The sequence below is a fragment of the Eschrichtius robustus genome, chromosome 13, assembly GCF_028021215.1.
Source record: "Eschrichtius robustus isolate mEscRob2 chromosome 13, mEscRob2.pri, whole genome shotgun sequence".
In the NCBI taxonomy this organism is placed as follows: Eukaryota; Metazoa; Chordata; class Mammalia; order Artiodactyla; family Eschrichtiidae; genus Eschrichtius; species Eschrichtius robustus.
Window position 1 is genome coordinate 38,302,939 of NC_090836.1, and position 17,393 is coordinate 38,320,331.

The 17,393-nt window shown below is 39.2% G+C and overlaps 1 non-coding gene across 1 annotated transcript; it reads left to right on the plus strand.

Annotated features, from left to right (window-relative positions):
* Positions 1–14,430: 14,430 nt before the first annotated feature.
* Positions 14,431–14,503, plus strand: TRNAW-CCA (transfer RNA tryptophan (anticodon CCA)). The gene has a single exon. It is a non-coding gene; the product is annotated as a tRNA-Trp (tRNA).
* The last annotated feature ends 2,890 nt before the right edge of the window (positions 14,504–17,393 follow it).

The window sequence follows — 17,393 nt, forward strand, 5'->3', positions numbered from 1 at the left end:
GAAGATTAGAACAGAAATAAATGAAATAGAGAATTAAAAAAACTAATAAAGAAAATCAGTGAAACCAAGAGTTTGTTGTTCAAAAAGATCAACAAAATTGACAAAACTTTAGCTAAAGTGATGAAAAAAAGGGAAAGAACTCAAACAATTAGTATCAGAAATGAAAGAGGGGACATTATAATAGATTTTACATAAACAAAATGTATTATAAGAGCGTACCATGAACAACTGTACATCAAATTAGATATCTCAGGTGAAATGGAAAAATTACTAGAAACACACACACAAAAATCAACACCAATCCTCCTCAAACTTTTCCAAAAAACTGAAGAGGAGGGAATATTTCCTAACTCATTGTATGAGATCAGCATTACACTGATACCAAATCCTGACAAAGACACAAGAAAAGAAAACTGCAGACCAGTATCCCTGATAAATATTGCTGTTAAAATCCTAAAGAAAGTACTAGCAGACAGAATTAGCAACACATTAAATGGATTATGCACCATGGCCAAGTGGGATTTATTTCTGGAATACGAGGATGGTTCAATGCACAAATATTAATCATCATAATACACCACATTAGCAGAATAAGGGAGAGTGGGGGACCCACGATCATTTCAATCAATGGAGGAAAAAGCACTGACAAAATTTAACACCTTTTCAGTATATAAACACTCAACAAACTAGGAATGAAAGGTAACTACCTCAACATAATAAATGACACGTATGAAAAGCCCACAGCTAACATCATACTCAATGGTGAAAGACTGAAAGCTTTCTCTCTAAGATCAGGAACAAGACAAGAGTACCTACTTTCCTCACTTCCATTCAACATAATAAATACTACAAGTCCTAGCCAGAGCAATTAGGCAAGAAAAAGAAAAAAAAGGCATCTAAATTAGAAAGGAAGAAGTAAAATTATCTCTGGTTGCAGATGACATGATCTTATATGGAGAAAACTCTAAGGACTCTACAAAGAAACTATTAAAACTAATAAATTAATTCAGCAAAGTTACAGGATAAAAAATTAAGACACAAAAATTAATTGCCTTTCTAACACATTAACAATGAAACATCAGAAAAAAATAAAGAAAATGATTCCATTTATAATAGCATCAAAACAAATAAAATACTCAGGAACAAACTTAACTAAGGAGATGAAAAACTTGTACACTGAAAACCAAAAATTATTGCCGAATGAAATTAAAGAAGACACCAATAAAGGGAAATACGTCCCATGCTCATGGATTCAAAGACTTAATGTTGTTAAAATGTCAATACTACCCAAAGTTATCCGCAGAGTCAGTATAATCCCTATCAAAATCCCAATAACATTTTTTTGCAGAATTAGGAAAATCGATCTTAAAATTCATATGGAATCTCAGCGGACTCCAAATAGTCATAACAATCTCAAAAAAAGAAGAACAAAGTTAGAGGTTTCATATTTCTTGATTCCAAAACTTAACTATAAAGGTACAGTAATCAGTGTACCTGTACTGGCAAAAGGACATATCTACTTAATTGATATCTTGTATCTGATCATTCAATATCAGAAGGTCTTGGGTATCTAATTTGCTTTGTGCTGTTTTCTGCTAATGTTTTCACACATAATGGTTCATTTCCTATGTGTTTTGAAATTTTGAACTGTGAAATCATATTTGAGTTTAATCTATAAGAATCCTGCAGAGCCTGAGTAAGGAGACAAGCCCCCTTGGGGGACGTGCATTTGCTTTTGCCAGGTGTCCCAGGGCTCTCTCAAACAAGAACCACTTTAATTCCTCAGTCTAGAGTTTCCTAGTCATTCAGGTAGTATAAATTCAAATCCCAAGTCCTCATATGGGATGGCCTCGATTATATCGGGAAAAATGTTTTTTTCAACCTGAAGCTTAGGCCATGATAAGCAAGTGTCCTTGTCATTTCTCTTTGCCAGCAGGTGAATTTTTTTCTAGTCCATTCTTCCATTCAGAATGTATTCCCCGAGGTCTTGATTGTGAAGGAGTCTCTAAGCTCCAATTCTCCATCCAGCATGGGTCTAAATCTTCATCTTTTATCTCCTGTTCAACTGTTGAAATGAAAGCCTCTTGGTTATTAGAATTGACAAGTATTCCCTGGGAAGCCAGTGCTTCAGAATGAACTTGCCACACAGGTTTCCAGCTCCTTCTTTGTTTTTGGCCCCTGGAGATTTCTCTCATTTTCTTATGATTTCAGCTCTGTGTTTAAAGGATGTTTGTTACATTTTATCTAGCATTCCTAGGAGTTTTGTATGGGGTGGCTCTTTAGGATATTTAGTCTACCATATTGCCAGAATTATAGGCCCACATGTTACTGTTGTAATAGGAAAAAATGAAGGGTTTTTTTTTTTGCCTTAGAATAAGAGAATGCGAACATGGAGGAGTCTTAGATCAGGATCCACTAGTGTAAGATCTTTATCAAACATCTAACTCCCATGTTCACTCCCATTATTTCTTCTCTGTTTCCCAGGTTGCTTTAGTAGTAAACTACTTAAAATGAGATGGGCATGAGTCCTCAAGGACACTGCTACTGGGGGTTGGAGGGTAAGGCAAATGGAAACTTCATCTTGCTCTGAGTCTAGACCTGAAAAATGAAGAACTCTAAAGACTAGAGTGGGGCAGGGTAGATTGTGAGAAGAGGGAAAAAATCAGGCTGACAAGGGACACAGGGACTCATAAGTTCAAAATATAAATATTCAGATGACAGGGGAGAATTCTTCAGTACCCCTAAATCAGGATATTCTTACCCTGCTTATTTATCAAGTATGTTTATCCAGATGACCTTTAAAGTCATCCTTACATAAGCAAGATTTGTTTTCTGATCTCATCAGGAAAGAAGACAACTCATAGTGAATTGAAATAACTGGCACCCAAGCCACATGTTCATCCATCCCTCTGCCAGGAATGAAACTCAGGATTGATAGGCTTTGTACCTCTGTCCTTTGATCTCTCCTCTGTCCCCACAGCTTTCCTCCACCACCACTGAGGAAATAAGTTCACACTGTGACAGGACGTGATGAAGAATTTCCCAGAGGAGAGAACATTTGTGGACTCTCTGAGTGTCTCTCTCAGGTTTTGTATGGTTTAGTAGAACTTTCTCTAAAAGGCGGAAGCAAATGCTGGGCATCTCAAAGACATCAGGTCAGCACAGTTTTTCTAAATTCACAAAATTAATTTACTTTTGGGGAAACAAAAGGAAAGAAAATCAAGTGAAAATTTCCTTAACCAAGGCTTTAGCAAACTATGGCCCATAGGCCAAACCTGGCTAGCCACTGGCTTTTGTAAATAAAGTTTTATTGGAACACAACCACAACCATTCATTAATGTGTTATCTATGGCTTCTTCATACTACAATGGCAGAGTGGCTGTGACAGAAACCATGTGACTTGGAAGCCTAAAATATGTACTTTATAGAAACAAGTTTGCTGACCCCCATATAAACTTTCTATTTCAGTCTCCTCGTCTACTCATGATCCAATGCAACCAGTCAAAGGTAATGAAGAGGTCTCAAAGGATGTTTCCTCACTATTTTGCTGGAGGCATCCCAGCCTTTGTTTTCTTCCTTGCCTCCACTCTCCTGCTATACCACTCACCATATCTCTTACTATGGTTTTAACATTTCTAAAAGAACACATATAGTACCCCCTTCATTGGATCACTGTGCAAGTTAAAGAAGATAGGATAAAGCACTTCATGTAGCACTTGGCACATTGCAAACATTCAGCAAATGGTGGCTATGATTAAAATCCACCCATTCAGCACATATTTATTGAGTTTGTAATTTGCCCTCTCCCCAAATGTCTAGGTTGAATTGCTGACCCCCAGTGCCTCAGAATATGACTTTATTTGGAGATAGGGTCTTTACAGTTAAAAGGCAGTCATTAGAGTCAACCCTAATCCAACATGACTGATGTCCTTATAAGAATGGGAAATTTGGATACAGACATTTACAAAGGGAGGATGAATTGAAGACCCAGGGAGAAGACAGCTGTCTACAAACCAAGGAGAGAGACCTGTGACAGCTCCTTCGCTCACAGCCCTCAGAAGGTACCGACCCTGCCAACACCTTAATCTCAGACTTCCAGCCTCCAGAACTAAGAAACAATAAATTTCTGTTAAGTGCTATGGACTGAATGTCCCCCCAGATTCCTACAGTGAAACCCTAGTCCCCAGAGTGATGGCATTTGGAGGTGGGGCCTTTGGGAGGTAATTAGGTCATGAGAGTAGAGCCTCCATGATGGAATTGGTGTCTTTATAAAGAGATACAAGAGAGTTTTCTTCCTCTCTCTCCCTGCCATGTGAGGGCATAGCAGGAAGGTGTCCATCTGCAAACCAGGAAGAGGAGATTGGTTCAAGAAGGGGAGTAGAAGGACGTGTGCTCACCCCCTCTTGTGAGAGCACTGGAATGACAACTGCTGAACAATCATCGACAGGAAGACACTGGAACTCAACAAAAAAGATACCCCACATCCAAAGACAGAGGAGAAACCACAATGAGACTGTAGGAGGGGTGCAATCACAATAAAATGAAATCCCATAACCACTGGGTGGGTGACTCACAAACTGGAGAACAATTATACCACAGAAGTCCACGCACTGGAATGAAGGTCCTGAGCCCCACGTCAGGCTTCCCAACCTGGGGGATCTGGCAATGGGAGGAGGAATTCCCAGAAAATCAGACTTTGAAGGCTAGCGGGATTTGACTGCAGGACTTTGACAGGACTGCGGGAAACAGAGACTCCACTCTTGGAGGGCACACACAAAGTAGTGTGCACATTGGGACCCAGGGGAAGGAGCAGTGACCCCATAGGAGACTGAACCAGACCTACCTGCTAGTGTTGGAGGGTCTCCTGCAGAGGTGGGGAGTGGCTATGGCTCACTGTGGGGACAGGGATACTGGCAGCAGAAATTCTGGGAAGTACTCCTTGGCATGAGCCCTCCTGGCATCTGCCATTAGCCACACCAAAGAGCCTGTAGCCTCCAGTGCTGGGTTGCCTTAGGCCAAACAAGCAACAGGGAGGGAACTCAGCCCCACCTATCAGAAGATAAGCGGATTAAAGTTTTCCTGAGCTCTGCCCACCAGAGCAACACCCAGCTCTACACACCACCAGTCCCTCCTGTCAGGAATCTTGCACAAGCCTCTTAGATAGCCTCATCCACCAGAGGACAGACAACAGAAGCAAGAAAAACTACAGTCCTGCAGCTTGTGGAACAACAACCACATGCACAGAAAGATAGACAAGATGAAAAGGCAGAGGACTATGTACCAGATGAAGGAACAAGATAAAACCCCAGAAAAACAACTAAATGAAGTGGAGATAGGCAACCTTCCAGATAAAGGATTCAGAATAATGATAGTGAAGATGATCCAGGACCTCAGAAAAAGAATGGAGGCAAAGATCGAGAAGATGCAAGAAATGCTTAACAAAGACCTAGAAGAATTAAAGAACAAACAGAGATGAACCATACAATAACTGAAATGAAAAATACACAAGAAGGAATTACTAGTACAATAACCAAGGCAGAAGAACAGATAAGTGACCTGGAAGACAGAATGGTGGAATTCACTGCCACGGAACAGAATAAAGAATAAAGAATGAAAAGAAATGAAGACAGCCTAAGAGACTTTTGGGACAACATAAAATGCACCAACATTCGCATTATAGGGGTCCCAGAAGGAAAGAGAGAGAGAGAAAGGACCCAAGAAAATACTTGAAGAGATTATAGTCGAAAATTTCCCTAACATGGGAAAGGAAATAGCCACTCAAATCCAGGAAGCGCAGAGAGTCCCAGGCAGGATAAACCCAAGGATAAACATGCCAAGACACATAATAATCAAACTGACAAAAATTAAAGACAAAGAAAAATTATTGAAAGCAACAAGGGAAAAATGACAAATAACATACAAGGGAACTCCCATAAGGTTAACAGCTGATTTCTCAGCAGAAACTCTACAAGCCAGAAGGGAGTGGCACAATATATTTAAAGTGCTGAAAGGGAGGAACGTACAACCAAGATTACTCTACCCGGCAAGGATCTCATTCAGGTTCGATGGAGAAATCAAAAGCTTTACAGACAAGCAAAAGCTAAGAGAATTCAGCACCACCAAACCAGCTCTACAACAAATGCTAAAGGAACTTCTCTAAGTGGGAAACACAAGAGAAGAAAAGGACCTACAAAAACAAACCCAAAACAATTAAGAAAATGGTCATAGGAACATACATATCGATAATTACCTCAAATGTGATTGGATTAAATGCTCCAACCAAAAGACACAGGCTTGCTGAATGGATACAAAAGCAAGACCCATATATATTCTGTCTACAAGAGACCCACTTCAGACCTAGGGACACATACAGAAAGTGAGGGGATGGAAAAAGATATTCCATGCAAATGGAAATCAAATGAAAGCAGGAATAGCAATACTCATATCAGATAAAATAGACTTTAAAATAAAGAATGTTACAGGAGACAAGGAAGGACACTACATAATGATCAAGGGATCAATCCAAGAAGAAGATATAACAATTATAAATATATATGCAATATATAAATGAGAGGAGCACCTCAATACATAAGGCAAATGCTAACAGCTATAAAAGAGGAAATCAACAGTAACACAGTAATGGTGGGGGACTGTAACACCTCACTGACACAATGGACAGATCATCCAGACAGAAAGTTAATAAGGAAACACAGCTTTAAATGACACAATAGACCACAGATTTAATTGATATTTATAGGACATTCCATCTGAAAACAGCAGATTACACTTTCTTCTCGAGTGCACATGGAACATTCTTCAGGATAGATCACATCTCGGGTCACAAATCAAGTCTCAGAAAATTTAAGAAAATTGAAATCATATCAAGCATCTTTTCCAACCACAACGCTATGAGATTAGAAATCAATTACAGGGAAAAAAACGTAAAAAACACAAATGCATGGAGGTGAAACAATACATTACTAAATAACCAAGAGATCACTGAATAAATCAAAGAGGAAATCAAAAAATACCTGGGGACAAATGACAATGAAAACACGACGACCCAAAACCTATGGGATGCAGCCAAAGCAGTTCTAAGAGGGAAGTTTATAGCTATACAATCCTACCTCAAGAAAAAAGAAAAATCTCAAATAAACAAGCTAACCTTACACCTAAAGGAACTAGAGAAAGAAGAACAAACAAAACCTAAAGTTAGTAGAAGGAAAGAAATTATAAAGATCAGAGCAGAAATAAATGAAATAGAAACAAAGAAAACAATAGTAAAGATCAATAAAACTAAAAGCTGGTTCTTTGAGAAGATAAACAAAATTGATAAACCTTTAGCCAGACCCATCAAGAAAAAGAGGCAGAGGACTCACATCAATAAAATTAGAAATGAAAAAGAAGTTACAATGGACACCGCAGAAATACAAAGCATCATAAGAGACTACTACAAACAACCCTATGCCAATAAAATGGACAACCTGGAAGAAATAGACAAATTCGTACAAAGGTATAAACTTCCAAGACTGAACCAGGAAGAAATGGAAAATATGAACAGATCAACCACAAGTAATGAAATTGAAACTGTGATTAAAAATCTTCCAGCAAACAAAAGTCCAGGACCAGATGGCTTCACAGGTAAATTCTATCAAACATTTAGAGAAGAAATAACACCTATCCTTCTCAAACTCTTCCAAAATATAGCAGAGGGAGGAACACTCTGAAACTCATTCTATGAAGCCACCATCACCCTGATACCAAAACCAGACAGAGATACTACAAAAAAAGAAAATTACAGACCAATATCACTGATAAATATAGATGCAAAATCCTCAACAAAATAGTAGCAAACTAAATCCAACAACACATTAAAAGGATAATATGCAATGATCAAGTGGGATTTATCCCAGGAATGCAAGGATTCTTCAGTATAGGCAAATCAACCAATGTGATACACCATATTAACAAACTGAAGAATAAAAACCATATGATCATCTCAATAGATGCAGAAAAAACTTTTGACAAAATTCAACACCGATTTATGATAAAAACTCTCCAGAAGGTGGGCGTAGAGGGAACCTACCTCAACATAATAAAGGCCATATACAACAAACCCACAGCAAACATCAGCTCAATGGTGAAAACCTGAAAGCACTTCCTCTAAGATCAGGAACAAGACAAGGATGTCCACTCTCGCCACTATTATTCCACACACTTTTGGAAGTCCTAGCCATGGCAATCAGACAAGAAAAAGAAATAAAAGGAATCCAAACTGGAAAAGAAGAAGTAAAACTGTCACTGTTTGCAGATGACATGACACTATACATAGATAATCCTAAAGATGCCACCAGAAAACTACTAGAGCTAATCAATGAATTTGGTAAATTTGCAGGATACAAAATTAATGCACAGAAATCTCTTGCATTCCTACACACTAAAAACGAAAGGTCAGAATGAGAAATTAAGGAAATAATCCCATTCACCATTGTAACAAAAAGAATAAAATACCTAGGAATAAAGCTACCTAAGGAAGTAAAAGACCTGTACTCAGAAAACTATGACACTGATGAAAGAATTCAAAGATGACACAAACAGATGGAGAGATATACCATGTTCTTGGATTGGAAGAATCAATATTGTGAAAATGACTATACTACCCAAAGCAATCTACAGATTCAGTGCAATCCCTATCAAATTACTAATGACATTTTTTACAGAACAAGAACAAAAAATCTTAAAATTTTTATGGAGACACAAAAGACCCCAGATAGCTAAAGCAATCTTGAGGGAAAAAAACGGAGCTGGAGGAATCAGACTCCCTGATTTCAGAGCATACTACAACACTAAAGTAATCAAGACAATATGGTACAGGCACAAAAACAGAAATATAGATCAATGGAACAGGATAGAAAGTCCAGAGATAGATAAACCCACACACCTATGGTCAACTAATCTATGACAAAGTAGGCAAGGGTATACAATGGAGAAAAGACAGTCTCTTCAATAAGTGGTGCTGGGAAAACTGGACAGCTACATGTATAAGAATGAAATTAGAACACTCCCTAATACCATACACAAAAGTAAAACTCAAAATGGATTAAAGACCTAAATGTAAGACCGGGCACTATAAAACTCTTAGAGGAAGACATAAGAGGAATACTCTTTGACATAAATCACAGCAAGATCTTCTTTGACCCTCCTCCTAGAGGTAATGGAAATAAAAACAAAAATAAACAAATGGGACCTAATGAAACTTCAACGCTTTTGCACAGCAAAGGAAACTATAAACAAGACAAAAAGGCAACCCTCAGAATGGGAGAAAATATCTGCAGAAGAATAAATGAACAAAGGCTTAATCTCCAAAATATATAAACATCTCATGCAGCTCAATGTTAAAAAAACAAACAACCTAATCAAAAAATGGGCAGAAGACCTAAAAGGACATTTCTCCAAAGAAGATATACAGATTGCCAACAAACACATGAAAGGATGTTCAACATCACTAATCATTAGAGAAATGCAAATCAAAACTACAATGAGTTATCACCTCACACCAGTTAGAATGGGTATCATCAGAAAATCTACACAACAGATGCTGGAGAGGGTGTGGAGAAAATGGAATCCTCTTGCACTGTTGTTGGGAATGTAAATTGATACAGCCACTATGGAGAACAGTATGAGGTTCCTTAAAAGACTAAAAATAGAACTACCTGCAATCCCACTACTGGGCATATACCCAGAGAAAACCATAATTCAAAAAAACACATGCACCCCAATATCCATTGCAGCACTATTTACAATAACCAGGTCATGGAAGCAACCTAAATGCCCACTGACAGATGAATGGATAAAGAAGATGTGGTATATATATATACAATGGAATATTACTCGTCATAAAAAGGAATGAAATTGGGTCATTTGTAGAGATGTGGATGGACCTAGAGACTGTCATACAGAGTGAAGTAAGTCAGAAAGAGAAAAACAAATATTGTATATTAAGGCATATATGTGGAATCTAGAAGAATGGTACTGATGAACCAGTTTACAAGGCAGAAATAGAGACATACATATAGAGGACAAATGTATGGACACCAAGGGGGGAAGGCGGGGGGGCGGGTGGTGGTGGTGGTATGAATTGGGAGATTGGGATTGACATATATACACTAATATGTATAAAAATAGATAACCAATAAGAACCTGCTATAGAAAAAAATAAAATAAAATGAAATGAAAAAAAAAAAAAACAACAACACAGGAAGAGGGTTCTCACCAGGAATCAAATCAGCAGGCACATTGATTTGGACTTCCCAGACTCCAAAACTATGAGAAACAAATTTCTGTATGTAAAGTAGCAAGTCTATGGCATTTTTGGTTGTAGCAGCCTGAACTAAGACTTTGGCAGCCTGAACCACCCAGTCTGTGATACTTTGTTACAGCAGCTCTAGCAAACGAATGCAGATTTCAATACGAAAACAAACAGGTAGTTATGGTGAAATATCAGGAGGTGCTACTCTGGATTAATAACTCATCTCTCTGAAATGACATTTGTGTTGCAACCTGAATAGTTATGAAGTGCAAACTGTACGAAAATCTGGGCAAAACTCATTCCAACTGGAAGAAATACTAAGTGCAAAGGCCCTGGAACAGGAATGAGTTTGCTGGTACTGCTCCTATCTCTCCCACCTTTTTCTTACCTTGAACATGGATGTGATACATGTGATGTCTGAAGCTATAAGAGCCATCTAGGGTCCATGAGGCAGTAGGCATAAGGTCAAATGCTAACATACTAAGGATAGCAGAGAAAAAAAAAAAAAAAGAGAGTCTGAATACTTCACGGAACCATTAAACAGCTACACCAATAGCACCAACTGCCTACTCAGGTTTTCTTGTTCTGTGAGAAACATTAATCCTTTTCTAAGGCAGCATTAATCAGTTTTCCCATTACTTGGAGCCAAAAATATTCTTAACAGACATAACATTGTACAATGTGGCAAGGATTACCAGACTTTGAAGGTTCTTAATCTGGGGAATAAGAAAATCTGATTTAAGTTTTTCAAAGAACATTCTGTGAAATTAAGAATTGTTGAAAATGTAGTCATTGAATTCAGAAAGAGATCTTTCAAGGCTTTGTATGCTTCGATAGGCTCAAATTTTATTCTAAATGTAATAGGAAACTACCATAGGAAATGTCAAAGCTTATTTGTATTTTTAGAGGAATACAAAAATACAGAATTTGGTTGCAGAGTTTGGAGATCAGTTAAAAGGCAAAATACACCAGCCAGGAAAAAATATGATGGTGGATTGACAAGGACGATATCAGAAAAGATAGAGAAAATTGGGGAAAAAGAACATTGTGGCTACTGCTAGAAGGAGAGAAACCTGTTAGACAGCTTCCACAGTCATCAGAGTGAAGGATAATGGAGGCTGGTGGTTTTGGGAAACATTTTGGTGGTAGTCTTGAATGGACTTGCTAATGAATTAGATGTGGGATGAAAAGAGGGAGAAACAGGAGTTGAGAAAAACTCTTACATTTTTTGCTGGAGCAACTAGGTAGATGAAGAAGATATTGTTTAGAGAGGTCAGTATAAAATTAAGAGTTCTGTTTTCCCCAGGTTTTAAATTTCAGATCTTAATAAGACTTCTGAGACAGGATATCAAGTAAGCATTGGATATATAAATGTGTGGTTTGGGGATGCCTTTCAACTTAGATATGTAAGTCTGGATTCATCTACATGCCTGTGTAAGACCAGATATGACCTCCTAGAAAGAGAAAAGAAGACCATCACAAACCAAACTCTGGCACTTGCCAATCATTTAAACACTGATTATGGAAGGAGGAGGAGGAGATTTGGAACTATCATGAGGAAAACTAGAATCATGTTTAGTGTGGAAAGCAAGAGAAGATGTTTCAGGTAGGAGGCAGGGGTCATCCATTTCACATGCTGACAGGTCAAGAAAGGTAAGAAACAAGGGACATTTGGATTTGGCAAGTTGATAAATCTTGAAACACAGTTTCAGTGGATTGATGTGGTCAGAAGCCCCATTCAAGTAGGGTGTAGAAATCATTAACCATAAAAAAAAGAAGACGAAGCAACCATAGACAATTATAATGGGAGAGCTGGGAAAAACACCTGTACCTCCCCAGAAGATGATATTCTTTCCACCTGCCCTTTTTTTCTTACTGTTTTTCCCGACTGTTTCCCTTTGTACTATGTGGTCCTCTGGGCTAGTGCCCAAAGCGCAGTGAGGAGTAAGTGGTCTGGGAGCCAGGCATGGTGGTCCCAGGCAGCAGGGAGACATTCTCCTTCTTTCTACTGCTTTTCTCACTGCACAGCAGCACTGAAAGTTATTTGATCATGGTCAAAGAATGCTGAATTTCCTGACTCTATTGTATGTCACATCTTCAGCCTAGTACCATCGTCATTTCGTTCTTTCATTTAATTTACTTAGTTTCTCAAAAGCAGCAGAGAACGAGTTCTGTTTGTGTCAGTTTATTTTAATGTATAATGAGCGATTCAAATGATTGCATATCACACATTCAAATTTTGTTGAATGTGTAATCATTTCAATGAACACAGGTGCCACGCGCCTGGGTACGCCTGGAAAAACCACCCTCTGTGCTTCACGTGGAAGCAGATGATATACTTGGCTGTATACGGCTCATATCTTAATTTCTTTTTAATTTCGCTCTTTCTGCACCACTTTGTTTTGTCCATCCAATAAAGCACGCTGAACCCTGGGTGTTTTAAGGTAGATATTTAGCCCCACAGCAAACCTGAAACCACACAGCAAGCAGCAAGCCTGCAAACGTGAAGTGTGTTTTTAACTTTGGGAATGAAAAATTATAAATCTGTGCTCTTCAAAATCAGCATTTTCAGGAAGGTGTGAAACCCTAGAAACATGGATGAGACATATTAAATTATCCTTTGTGATGTCGCTCCCGTGAGGTTGGAATAATGGCACTGCCACTTCTCTCATGTCACTCCTGACAGTTTAGTATCAATCCTCCCAGGCAAACTAACAAAATCAACTCTGGTATGTTTCACTGTAGCACTGACTGGAATGGCATTGTTAATACGACCATGTACTTCCATAACTAACGTACCTTTTATTTTACAGGCAGGAACAACATCTAGTAAAATGAAAGCACTTGGGGTTTCTTTGACTAGGACCCTGAACTGTTTATATACCCACATCACTAAGTCCCAGTTGAAGCTTAGATGTACGGTGCAATTCATTCTCACTACCTAACCTGTTACAGTCATTATGAGGGGGTCAGAACTCCTTGTGTCCTACCATAACTGTCAAAGAAATCCTTCACCACTATCACTGTTACACCTGAACACACGTTAAGAATCACCTGAGAAACCAGTGTTCCTCAAAATGAGGTATGTGGACCGCTTTCAGCAGATTCACCTGAAGGGCTTATGAAAAAGTACTGATACCTGTTTGCCACCTCACTCAATCAGGATCTCTAAAGGGATCCCTGGCATCTGCATTTTTAATAGACCCTCCAAGTGTACGTATGCCCTCTAACGCGTAAAAACCATTGAACTCAAGTATTTTGTATTAGCCATATTTCACACGTGATAACAATTGTCATTAAGCCAGTTCCTCTGTGTGTGTGTGTGTGTGTGTGAGAGAGAGAGAGAGAGAGAGAGAGAGAGAGAGAGAGAGAGAGAGAGAGAGAGGAGAGATAAGCAGTGGATCCTACTATATGACAATTGGGATGGATGCCCAGATGCCCAGCCAATGCGCTCTTGTTCAGCAATGCTGTCCTCGTAGATTCTGCAAAAGTCAGCAATGTATTTAGTGGTCATGGTGCCACCACACCCATCAAAACTGATTTAGCATGGACTGGACAAATTAGGGCCGCTCTCTTGATAATTTAAACTGAGATAGCAAAACTGTAGTAATTAGTGGTAGTCACTGCAAGTGGAGAGTCAAGGCTGGGAGTTTGGGGACGGTGTGGATGGATGAGCAAACCAAGAGAACCAGACACAGGAAGAAACAGAGGGCAAACAGATATCCTAGAAGAGGGGAATGAAATACACCTTGGAAAGAAAGAGAAGCGAAGCATGGGCATGAGAGAGAGATGAAAAGAACAGGAATCTTGTTTCCTGAAGGCCTTCTAGCTTCCAATTCCAAACTCTCATTAGGCTCAGCTGTCCTTCCAGGTCTCAGATTCCGTTTGCTTACTCGTATTCGTCGGTTTCTGCTTCTTGCAACCGAATGACCCCTGAATTAAACAGGGATTCTTTGCTTTTCAGTGTTCACGATAAGCTAAGAGAGTTCCTAGTCTACTACCAGGACCTTCGTGGTAAACTAGTAAGAAAACAAAAATAAGTAAACTGTCCTGGTTTTTGTTTTTTAACTGCTCTTTTATACTCATAGACAGAGTGCAATTAAACGCACGAAGCAGGGAATTCCCTGGTGGTCCAGTGGTTAGGACTCCAAGCTTCCACTGCTGGGGACCCAGGTTCGACCCCTGGTCAGGGAACTAAGATCCCACAAGCCACGTGACACAGCCAAAAAAACAAAAAACAAACAAACAAACAAAAGCTCATAAAGCAGAAATGTCGAATATTTAGGTTGCAAGGCCACTAGCCAGAGTAACTGTGTTATTGTTCCTTGCCTTCCCTTTGAAGGACAAGCTGGCAGGAAAAAGTCCAATTGCCTTCAAGGGTCATCTATGTGCTTCTAAGCCAACAAATACAGCCATATCTGAATACCCGCAGCTGAGCTTAATGAAAAACAAACAAACCAAAAACAACAACAAAAACCCCCAAAACCCCTGAAATCTTTGCGTAAAAAATAATAAATAGGGACTTCCCTGGTGGCTCAGTGGTTAAGAATCCACCTGCCAATGCAGGGGACACAGGTTTGAGCCCTGGTCCGGGAATATCCCGCATGCCATGGAGCAGCTAAGCCCGTGCACCACAACTACTGAGCCTGCGCTCTAGAGCCCGCGAGCCACAACTTCTGAAGCCCACGCGCCTAGAGCCTGTGCTCTGCAACAAGAGAAGCCACCACAATGAGAAGCCCGCGCACCACAACAAAGAGTACCCCCCGCTCGCCACAACTAGAGAAAGCCGGCACGCAGCAGTGAAGACCCAACACAGCCAAAAATAAAAAAATAAATTTATTTAAAAAAAAAATAATAATCATAAACAAAGGGGAAAAGTGCAGAGGCCAAAACCTGGCCTTCTTGCTAATGGAGTGTTAGGAAGCCGGGCCTCCGTCTACTCACTGTGTTCATTAGGCAGAGAAGAATGTTCATGTCCCCTGCAGACAGGTTCCAGCGATTGGAGGGAAAGCTCTGAGAAAAGGATGGCATTCCACGCTCCCCTATCCATCCCCCTTTCACTCCCCTCCCTTCCACTCCCCACTCCGCTCCCCCTGGCAGCTGTTCCAAGAAAAGGAGCCTGGAGCTGGAGGGGGCTCCCAGGCTGGTGTGTGGAAGAATAGGCTGTGCCAGGTTTTCAGCTGCAATTAATTTTCCAGATAAGCCCTAAACCTCTGAAACGCATTTAAAATTGAAATGCTGATACAGTCATCAAACACTGCAGTACATGACCACAAATCTTGAGTACAGATAGTTGTTTTTTGGTAATAAGGAAGTACAATATACATTTAATTAGTGTGAGATTCAGGAAATGTGCAGTGTAATAAAACAATATTCTAATTAGGGTTGGGGAAACATCTGAATATGATTTGTGCAGTGTTGTCAATGGAGTTTTTATAAAATACACAGAAATGTGCTCTTACTAAGTCAAAAAAAACCACCCAGAAGAGACAAAGTCTTTATGCCATTGAATATTAGTCCCAGGGACAGCACGAGGTTAGAAACAAATGCTTGGTGGAAGTGGAGTGGTCAGCCCAGGGGAAAAAATTGAACTGGTTTGAAAGTCCTGGCTTGATTGTTAGTGAAAGTCCAGGCTGTCCTTACACCTTAGTTTATTTTCCTGTGAATTTAATGCTCTAAACTTCCTAACTTCCTGTTCAAAAGCCACCATCTGTTCTTGGAAATGCCACTTGTGCCCCTGTGATTATTAAGTATGCATTTCCTAAGAGTCTCTAAGTCCTGCAAAGGAGTTGGGAATCTAAACTGACTCTGGGAAAGAACAGCCTAATGGAATAAAGCATCTGGGTCAGAAAACTTAGATCCTAATCCCGGCCTTGATTGTAATTTTCTGTGTGACCTTGAGAAAGTCAGTTAACACCTCTGTGCTTCAATCTCTTTATCTGAAAACTGAGGATAGCAGGTTTCACCTAGGCAAAGATTTATAGGTCTCAGATAATTCCTATGTTATAATGACTCTGAGTAAAAAGTGATGTGAGATTATGTTAACCTCTTCCTCTCTGTGACATATACATACACACAGATGTAATAACAACTGGAAAAAAGCCAAGGAGTAGTTTCTTAGCTTATTGAATTGGTTTTTGTTTATCTTTTAAGGGGAAGATGTAAAGATTTTTTAAAGTCAGGGCTCTTAGTATTTAGAAATAGTTTAACTGTAAATCAGAAAATTTTCCCCAGATCTAATAATCCACTGAAAAACGTAAAAATAATTTTGACATCTGATTTACCCAAAGTAAAATCTAGATAATGGGCATTTTTTGGAGCTGCTCTTCTGGAAAAATAGATCTATATGTATTTCAAAGTTCTAGATTCAAAAGACCAAGTATAAAGTTTTTTGTGTGATTTTGAGCACATTGATTAACCCTTTTGTGGCTCTGTTTCTTCATTTGCAAAAACATTGCCTTACCAAGAAAGTGGTGAGGAATAACTTGGCCAAACTTACCTCATTTTTTTTCTTCATTTGGAGATGTTATTATATGGATGTAAAACAGTATCACAGAATTTCATATCTGGTAAAGTCCTTAAAAACCACCTAATCTAAGCCCTTCCTTTCGTAGATAAATAAAATGAGGCCCAGAGAGCTTCAATGACATGTCCAAGGACACAGAGGTGGCTAGGTCTTGCCTGTCCCTGTGTGCTGGGCCTCTGCCACACCATGGCTGCCTCCTGGCTTTGAAGGAGTTCATGCCCCTCCAAAAAATAAACAGGGGAATCTATTCATAGCCAACTGGTACAATTTGTCTCAATTCTGCAGTACTGCATATTAGTGAGGATGTTGCCAATCTTTTTTTTAATATTGAAAATATATCAGGTGATGTTACCATTTTTTTTGACAGTCAGCTAGAAAGCCCAGAAAGAGGAATTAACAGCTTATCATTTTAGAACACTTCATAACACTATTAGGAAGAGTGATTTTGACACTTTTATATGACCAACTATGGTTTATTGTAAATGCTGCATTTGCTTAGCTAAAATCTATTTATCTATCCTTGATTTCTGCAGAGAAGCCTCACCAACTTAAGATCGT